Source organism: Hyperoodon ampullatus (genome assembly GCF_949752795.1).
Source record: "Hyperoodon ampullatus genome assembly, contig: scaffold_632, whole genome shotgun sequence".
NCBI classification, from domain to species: Eukaryota; Metazoa; Chordata; class Mammalia; order Artiodactyla; family Ziphiidae; genus Hyperoodon; species Hyperoodon ampullatus.
The window spans coordinates 32,779-41,768 of NW_027640860.1; positions in this window are offsets into that span (position 1 = coordinate 32,779).

Consider the following 8,990-nt stretch of genomic DNA (forward strand, 5'->3'; position numbering starts at 1 on the left):
GGGAGTTAACCATTGTGGATAAAGCCACAGATGTCTTAGCAGGGACATCAAACTTTACTGGAGGGTATGGCACTCTCCACCTCCTTTCACTCACAGTGACAAAGTGCCACCTCCACTTAAGATTGTCCCTGATGAATGTAACAACTGTCAATTGTGCTGAGTCTTGACCAATGACTACATCTTTCTAATAATCCATGAAATGGAATGGGAAGCATGAAGTGCATCATCTCGAGGATGTACGATTGAATCGTGAACTGACCTTTTTTCTTCAAAGAACACCGTTTTCACTAGAAAAAAAAACACAACTATCAAACTATGGATATTTGAACATTTTCTGGACACCAAATGAAGTAAGCCTATCACTTCAAGGAGAACAGTGAACAGTGCTTGTTTTCAATTAAAAATCTGAACTTTCAAATGAATACGAGGATTTTGGAAAACTCGTATCAGCCATGGGGAGCTTGGCAGTTTCCCAATACATACAGGCTTTTCTGATGAGATCAATGATGACATTAAAGAATATGACTTATTTGTATTGTAAAATGAACTATGTTGACGTATGAAGACCTATTTAGCGAAATGAACCAAAAATTTGCTAATGACCAATGCAGGTTGGTACAAAATTATGCACGGGTAAAAGATCCATTCAAAGTACAGGTTTGACCAATGGATTTTAATGTAACAGGATACAAAGTTTATTGATATGGCTTCAGATTTTATTTTGTGATTAGGCTTCCGGAAACTATAATTTGTTGAGTTTTGGTATAATATCAAAGAAGAAGAGTCCACATTATCTGAAAATACTATTAAAATACACCTTTCTTTACCAACTACATATCTTTTTGGGGCTTGATTTTCTTTGTCTATTTCAACCCAAAACAGCACATTACAACAGGTCGAATGCAGACGCCTACATGAGAATTCAGCTGTCTTCTGTTAAGCCAGGCATTAAAGTGATTTCAAAAATGTACAATGATGCCACTCTTTTCACTATATATCTTGAAAAACCATTTTTTAATAAAAATATGGTATTTATGTTAATATGTAATAGATTTGTTTCTCTTTTAAAATAAATTAATAAATATTTTTAAGTGATCAGTCTTAATTTCCACTATGGTAACTAGCAACAGACGTAACTCACGAAAACCAAATATCTTTGGGGTCCTTATTTATGACTAAATGTTCCGAGGCCAAAAATATCCGAGAACTGCTGCTCTGAGGACCTGCTTGTCCTCTTCAGGAGCTTTGGTTTTGTTCACCTAAGAATAATGGCCTTTCTCACTTACCTAGATGAGTTCACAACTATAAAGTGCTAGAGGAGGACCAGGCCACAGTGAGCACAGCACAGTGTGTGTCAAACAGGAAAACAGACACTTTCTAAAACTGAGCAGTGACAGCTTGGCATGCCCTGCTTTCCTCACAACAGGAATGCTAATCCCACCCTCTGAACTCAGGGTGATGATGGGGTTTCACTGTGTTCAGTAGGAAATGCCTCTTTGCTCCATGAGGTTCTTAAAAATCGACCCAGGAAGCACACAGATAACATGGCACGTGTACAGACCCCAGGGGGTTGGTGTGTTTCGTGATTCTCACACAGGCCCACATCTTCAATCAAACGTAGTCTGTTAAGTTTTCAAACATTCTTACTAAGGTGCTTAATTGATTAATCATTAGCAGTGCATTGACTTATTTAATGTAAATGTTATTATAATAAAAGTTATGATGTTTTCCACAAAAACATTTTAGCTGTGATTTTATGTGTCTGGTGCAATGTTCTGAGTTATTCTGCTTCATGTCAGACACTACATTTATTGTGGCTGATATTTGCATTCATATAGTAACACCTATTTGGAATTTAATGTCAGAAGGCCAGTTCAAGTGCAGATGAGGACTAACAAGCATAAGCTTCCACACAGGACAGTGTCACCACCCTCGGCTTTCTGGCTCTGTGTGCTGTTGCCATGTTCCTTCCTCATACTGAGAAGTCTCTGGCCCTGCTGGGGTGCTAACTGAGCCAGCGTCTTCTGAGACAAAGGAACTGGTGTGTCGGTTATCAATTCCCTCTATGATGCTGCATAACAAATGCTCCCAAACTCAGCAGCTTGGAGCAATGAGCGTCTATTTGTTGATTAGTGTTTGGGCCCTGACAAGCTGGGCTCAGTGGGCAATCCTCCTGCCCTGGCTGAGTCTGAGGTGCCCAGCTGGCTGTAGGCTAACCTAGTGTGGTCTCTTGGGGGGACTGGGCACCGCAGCCCTGTGCTCCTGCTCTGGACATTATCCCGCCTGCATCCATCTCTGCTCCTTTCCTGATTAAAGCTTTCCCATATCAGCAGGCTGGCCAGCCCGTTGGTAGGAGGAGGGAGGATGACCTCAACACTTTATTCCAAGGTGGTGTCCCAGTGAGACACCCAGCCCACCCAAGTATTCAGAGGGAGCCTTTCTCCCACCCGGCAGCCTAAGGAGACAGAGAGGAGCCCAGCCTCACCCACCACCCTGGGCCCATCGGGGAGAAGCTGGAGCTGGGGAAGAGGAAGGGATTGGGGAAAACATTGGCTTCTCCCTCTGTGCCCTCCAGTAGGAGAGGCCACCTGGGAGGCCCCACCGTGGCTGATGTAGGACAGGGGAGGGCGGACAGGCCGGGGGAGCTGGCGGAGGGCCTGGCCTTCTGGCCTTCAGGCGAGGGCACGTAATTGAGCAGACTGGCTCCTCCAGCCCAGGACACCGGCGTGGGGGTGGGTGTGGGCCGGGCCTCTCCCCGGGCAGCGTGAGGGGCCCAGGCAGCAGCGGGGAGCCTCCCACTCCCCCTCACCTCCTTCTTCCGCTCCTCCCGCCATGCCTGGGGGATTCAGAACCCAGTCCCCTCTCTCCGGGTGCAGACCCCCTTCTAAAGTGTGTGGCCCTGAGCCAAGCAGATGGGAGGGGGCTGGTCTTACACGTGTGCAGGTTCCCTGCAACCCCCAGGGAGTCTCAGGCCCAGGAGGCTGGCCCAGTGGGACGGCCACTCGTGCTCATACCTCCAGGGCCACCTGCTCCTCTTCCTTTCCCTTGTACCGTAGAAACAGTGAACTTTCCAAGAGTCATTGTGCCAACTCAGGGCTCCTGGTCTCCTGGGCTTCACCTCCCTGGGAAGTTCTGTACGTTACTGTCGGCACTAACGGCCTGTCTGTGGCGATAAGGCTTGTTTCAATCACGCTCAGCCTCTCCCCCGACCAGCGGGAGGCGCCTCATTAGCATCGCAGGTCTTGCGGACGCTCCAGTTGATTTAGTTTTATTTCTCTCCGCACACATGTCTGCGTCCTCAGAGTGACTGATGGCACCTCCGTTAATAAGTGGAGCTTATTCTGGGGTCAGAATGGCCCCCACGTGCCCGCCCCACGAGTGGGCTGACTCGGGAAGTCCGTTTCCTGTGTCCGTTGTTTGCCTGACTGAATGATACATGCGTGTGTATCATCTGAAAGAGCAGATTCAGCCGAGGTGTGAGCGGGCGATTTCAGTGACTTCATGCGAGACCCACATGGAAACGGTTTCCTGGGATAAAACTCACTCCGAGTCTGGCAGAAACTTCCAGAAATGCATCTCCCCTAAGGCTGCTATGGCAGGGGGCCTCCCTGCTCCTTAGGGGGTGGGGGGAAGGGGTCCCAAGCAGGGTCGGAGGCAAGCAGGCGTGGACCAGGGAGAACACTGTGGGGTCGGCCACGCTAACACAGCAGCAGCAAGTGGTTCTGGAAGGGGGTCAGAGGTGAGAGCCTCTCGGGGGCCTGCCCACCTGATCCCCTGATCCCCCCGACCCCCCTGACACCGAGCTCCCCAGGCCCTTGGTCTGTGCCTTCCCTTCCCTTTACTTCTGCCTGGAGGGGCCCCTCGGCCTCCCGCTGTGCTGCTCTCAGGACACCCCCCCCAAGGGGTGACCTCGGGGTACTGGGGAAACACCCCGACAGGTGAGACAGGGCTGGTGGACCCTCACAGCCCTTTGCCCCCCCGGCTTGGCTCCACTTCTGATGGAGGAGACGCACCCCTTCGTGGGCCTGTGGTCGGCACCCTCTCAGCCGAGTGGACCTTCCCTGCGGCCTGGCTGCCGGCCCTGTGCCCGCCCTGACCGTGGCTGTGGGGACTGACCACCCCTCCCTCTGTCCTGGCCCTTGGGCCCTGGGTCTCCCGGCCTCAGGGTCACCTCCTTCTAAGGGTGGTTTCTGCATCAGAGCCGGGCAGGGGAGGACCTGGGGCCGGGCGGGCCCCTGCCCGGTTCCCACTGCTCACCTGAGCATCAACCAAGCTGCCTGGGGCCCTTCTGAGGAGCCCTGTCAGGAGGCAGGTTGAAATACACACCTGCTCGCCCGGCCCCGTTCCAGAGCTGTCTCGAGCCCCGGCCCGGTGGTGCTTTGTGGGCAGGCCCCCCTTGGGGGATTTCACCTGGCATTTTAGACAGCGCGGGGCGGCTGTGATCCATCCAGACGTCCAGAGGGGGACCTCGTGCTGATTTCTCTTCTTCACTTACAAGGCACCTGCTCCTCTGAGGGTGAGGGCCTCTGTGTTTCTACCACACCAGCTAGTTTGTCACCAAACTCTATTGTCACAATCACAAAATCAGGGATTTCTGTGAAAAGAGAAATCTAATCTTCAAAAAGCTATGGTTGCAAAGGCTTAAAATAAGTCCCTAAGAGCAAAACAGAAGAGAACAGAGCTTGGTGCTACTCATTGGTTTGGGGTAAGCGGTCAACGCCGCCATTCAGATTCACTGTGTTCACACGAGCCTCCCAGTCGTCCTGTGAATGGGGGAGCCCCTGTCCCCTCACGGAGCTCGTGGGCCGGATGGTGACGGCCAGTGTCGTCTGGGTTCCGTTGGTCTCTGTTGTGGGCTGAAAGGTGCCCCCCAAGTTCGTATGTTGGTGTTTTAACCTCCCAGAACCTCAGAATGGGACCGTATCTGGAGATCGGCTCTTCAAATTAAGGTAAAATGAGCTCGTTGGGGGTGGCCCTAATCCCACACGGCCTGATCCCTCTGGGAAGAAGACAAGAGGACACAGACACACAGAGGGACGACCCTGTGAGGACACAGGAAGGAGACGGCCATCTACACACCGAGGAGAGAGGCCGCAGGGGGAGCCAGCCCTGTGACACCAGGTCTCACGGCCTCTAGGACCGGGGATGAGAACACCCGTGGTCTGAGCCGCCCTGTCCGAAGTGCTCATGAGGCCTCGAGCATCCAGGCCCCGCATCCCAGGTGGCTTTCTGTCTCCACCAGGGGGCCGTGCTGAGGGCACTCTAGGGAGGGGGTGAGGAGGGGTCCCCGGGGCCCCGGCTTTGCTCTGCCAGCAGCAGGCTGGTCCCCGAGCTTCGTGGGAGGGAGGCTCTGGGTGAGGAAGCCCAGCCCTCCTGACATGCCCAGCATCTCGGGCCGGCCACCCCTGGGCCGTGTCCCTTGGGCTCCGTGGTCGGAAGGCCTCCTTGGAGACAAGAAGGACCCTGGGCCCTGGACTTTGCTTTCCGGGGGTCCCGGCTGGTGGGAAAGGCATCTGAGTCCTAGGCTGTGTCCCTCCGGCCCCACCTGGATGAATCTGGGGACTCTGGGGCCCCAGAGTCTCCCCCAGGGTGGTCTTCAGGTTAGGGCTAACGAAGGAGCCCCCGTCTGGGCCATCCAGCGCGGGGGACCTGAGCACTCCAAGGGCCTCGGGGGCCGGGCTCACCTTGGGTCCTGACACACAGGTGAGCCTCCTTCCGGGTCTCCCTCCAGCCACCAGGCGCCCACTGCCCCTCCTCCTCTGTCCCCCAGCAGCAGGGGGCCCTGGGCTGGTGGAGGTGAGGGGGCAGCAGCCTCGCAGCCCGGACTGTCCCTCCAGCCGGGGGAGGTGACGACACTGGCATCCCAGCAGCCGCGGCTCGTGGCTCCCCGGCCTCTCTGGAGTCAGGAGCCCCCTGCGGCCGGTCCCCGCCGAGCTCAGAGCCTGGTCTCTGGTGCTGGTCCCTTCCCATTTCCTTCTGTGCAGCACTCCGGGGGCGGGCAGGGGTGAAGGAGAGATGGCCACCTGAGGATGTCCTGGGACCTGGCTGTGAAGTAGCCACAGGCAGGTAGGTCCAGTTCCGCGGCTTGGCTGTGAACACCGTTACCCCGCAGTCTCCCGGGGCAGGTCCCCCTTTCTCAGGGCGCTCATCTTGCCCTGGGGCTTTCCTGGCTCAGCCCTGCAGCCCCTCCTGTCTTCAGGCTCCAGACTTGACCCTGCGGAGCCAGGCCAAGCCAGCTCGCCCAACCGCCCACACGGCTTCCCACCCAACAAGCGGGAGAAAGGAAGCAGGTGGGGCGTGGCCAGGATGGTCCAGGAGTGCGCGAGCAGGCACCCAGGAGCCTGGGCAAGTGGAGGGAATGACTTAGGGCAACAGGTGACACACACAGGCTTCCACGTTGTGGCGCCCTCCGCCGGCTCAGGCCCAGAATCCTGCATCTGGGGTCCCCGGGTCCCCAGGCGACAAACCCCTGCGCTGGCCCAGAGCCCCTCCTGGGCCGCCGCCTGCTGCCTGGAGGCCTGGCTTTCCACCTCGGGCCCCCGTGTCTCTCTCCGTGGCCCACCGCCCGCCCCCAGCCCCGCCACATGGCACAGAGATGCCATGACTCTCACACCACCCGCAGAGCTCCTCCAGGCAGGTGACGGGGTTTCCTCCATCCATGCCCAGGTGTCCCGGTTCATCACTGAAGGGCCCCATGGCCCTGGGTCCTGTTGTGACAGCCCCAGGTCCCAGCCATCAGAGGGAGTTAAAAGGAACAGCCATCCTGATGCGCCGGGCGACGGGCCAGATGCCCGAGCGTTACCCACTCGCAGCAGGAGACTCGCAATCAAATTGTAAAGAAAGGTCACATTTGCAATAAGTAAAGAGGAAACAGTGGTAATTGGTTCTGGAGCCCGTTAATACCTCTGCGGCCCCTGAGAGCCAAGCTGACGGCCTTGAAACCTTTTTTGTTCAGGTAATTAAAAATGAGGTTTCATTATATCATTAAAAGTGAGGGCATGCTAGCTCTTTTCTCAGGTACTATAATGTTGTCAAAGGGAGAACGTGAGCCCACCAGGCATGGCCCTCGGTGCGTGAACAACGGATTCCTGGTTCCCCGGCCCTCCTGGGTGGGATGGAGGCCGGTCAGGGGGTGTGCGGAATTGCGGGGAGGGGGACCACGGTGGGGTCTGGGGAGGAACTGGCAGACTACTATTCTAAACAAGTCCCGAGCTGCCTCTTTTCCAACCTGATAGATGATAAGGCAAGTGGAGGAGCAATCAGGAGGTCCTTCCCTGGTGAGGGTGACCGAGGCCGCAGCACGGGCGGAGTGTAGAGCAAAGGCGTGAGCAGTCCGTTCAAGGACCCGGGTGCTGGCCTGGCTGCGTCCCCAAGGCTTGGAGGTGCTGCCACGTGCTCCCCACCCCATGACGATCCCCCAGAAAATCAAATGAAAACTTCGTATTGGGAAATCTCACCATTTATATAAACCGAGGTGAAATGTCACTTGTCATGCGTGTTTGATGAGTCGTGTTTACTTGTGTGATTTTTTCTTTTACTGTATTTCAATCCCAACTACGGGATACTTGTAGGCACTTTCTTCAAACCTGGAGGCGGCGGCATCATGGAGGACAAGTGGAATTTCAGCCGAGTTTTAATTGATGTTCAGAGTTCAGCATCGCTTTACTGTTCCCACAGTCGTCACTGGATACTGCGTAAGGGCCCGGTGGGTGGCAGCCCCTTTGTGCCTTGACCAGGCCCTGCCCGTGTCCTGACTGCCCGGAGTGCCTCTCCCTCGGGAATCGCCACACAAAGGATCGGGTGCCTATAAACCCAATTGTCATCTTTCAATGAAATATTTTGTGTGGCTTAAAAGGAGGAGAAAAATTATGATATTCCAGATCTTTATTTCTTAAAGCACGTTTTCTTGGTAAACATAATTCTCCATGAGACCCATTTAGTTTGTAAATATAACAATCAGTTTCCACCTGGATTTTAGGATTAAAAAAATACTGCAGTAGATATTATTTTTGGCCTTAACAAAAATACTTACTAACTAAATCCCAATTTTATGTTAAAATAAAATTCTGTGCCGGAGCAACTGTGGTTAGTTCCTTGTGTACTTCCCTTCGTAATTTGGATTTCCAGCATTCCATCTTATTTTTAACCGAACAGAAGAAACACTGTATTGAAAGCTTTCTCCTGTTCTTTGCAATTTGTTTTCTTCAACCTGTTGGTGAAATTAGCTGAAAAGTTTTAAGAAGGTAGCAAATTCTGCAAAAAGATACGTTATTTTGATTGTTAAAACCCCACACAAATGAATCATAATTTTCCAGTTATTTCCATAATTGCCTTAGAGTGATTATTAGATTCGCTGAACCACAGACTCTGCACTAACAATACTGATTTGTCTTGGGTCAAAGGTGCTCTATGAACTTTGATAGCTGTGTGGGGCGAAGCTGGGATTTAGGGGCAGAGGCCTGAATACCCACTTTTCTGACCCTAAAAACAAGCAACCGACAGAAGCCCTCCCGTTTCCGGTCCCGGACGCTCGGCACCAATGAAGGTGTCCGGTGATCCCCAGGGACTGTTTCTGAGCAGCAGGGGGCAGATCCAGGAGCAGTTCTGGAGGGACCATCTCGGGCCCCCAGGGAGGCTCCGCCCAGCTCCACCTCCACACGCAGGATGCAGGCTTGATGGGAGCTGTCACCTGCCCTGCAGCTCAACCTCAAAACCTGAGAGAAACGGAAGTTGCACAAAGATCACACCTGGCCCAGCTAAACAAAGCTTAACTTGTCCTGTAACGATCATGTGCAAAGAAGGGAAAACACAGGTGTATTTTTCTACGCTCACAAATACCACACGGAATTCCAAGTAAGTAAATTCTTAGGGGCCCCCATTCAGGAGCCCAGAGCCTAGTGGTGCCCATCCTGATGGAGAGGCTCCATGCTTCCTACTAAAGCCGAGGGGCCACCCGGGGCATCAGGCTGCCTGGCGACGGCTCTGGGCCA